Source organism: Octodon degus, unplaced genomic scaffold (genome assembly GCF_000260255.1).
Source record: "Octodon degus isolate 3935 unplaced genomic scaffold, OctDeg1.0 scaffold00124, whole genome shotgun sequence".
NCBI lineage: Eukaryota > Metazoa > Chordata > Mammalia > Rodentia > Octodontidae > Octodon > Octodon degus.
The window spans coordinates 8,662,719-8,663,743 of NW_004524700.1; positions in this window are offsets into that span (position 1 = coordinate 8,662,719).

The window sequence follows — 1,025 nt, forward strand, 5'->3', positions numbered from 1 at the left end:
CTCCTCTGTCTCCTCCTCTTTCCTTCCTTCCTTCCTTTTTCCAGTTTTTCTTTCTTTTTGAGACAAGGTCTTGCTTTGTTGTTTAGTCTGTCACTGAACTGATGGGGATACTCATACCTCAGTCTCTTGAGTCCTCCAAGTTCCAAGATTATAGGCCACTACATCTACTTCAAACTTGTGTTATCCACAATTTTTCCTCTCTCAGTTGAGGGACTTTCATTATTTAGAGTTGCTCAGGCTAAAATCCTTTGATTGACCTTTGATTCTTTTGTTTGCATCATACTATGCCTGCAGTATAACTAACAATTTCTGGTTGTTCAATTTGCATAATGTAGCAAAATCAGGCTACATTTGACTTCTTCCATTGCTGTCTCAGTTAATCTCCTCTCATTCCTGGGACAAAATACCCAACACCCAAAATTAAGGAAGGAAAGGTTCATTTAGAACACTGTTTGTGGAGGGTTTAGTCCATACTCATCTAGCTCCAAGGCAGAGTAGCACATGGCAAAAGACAACAGATCATGGTGGCAGAAAACAGAAAAAACAGCAAGACACAAAAGGAAGGAGTAGTGGTTTTGCCAGCACCAGCAGAGGTGGCATAGGATGAGAGCAAGTCTCTCTCCCTCACTTGAATTACAGTCAGGCTATCTACTACCCACTGAGTGTAGCAGTCACACCCACAATCCCAGCACTGGATCATGTGTTAATCACAAACTCTAGAAGCCCCCCCTCATGCCCCATGATTGCATGAGGCTTGGGGGGACAACTAAACACAAACGATAACAATTGCTAACAGTCCAGTTTCATTCTGCATGGAACCTAGGGTGGATTTTTGTTCCTTTTTTCAGAACTCTGAAGCCACAATATCTTTGTATAATGTATGTCAGATAATATTTGCCAGCTCTGTGTCCACAATCTCTAATGGGTCTCCATTTGACTCAGGGAAAATACCTGTACAGCCTTCTGCAACATGACCCAGCTATCCTTTGGACTCCACCTCCTAGCTCCCCATTTTCTCCCACTTG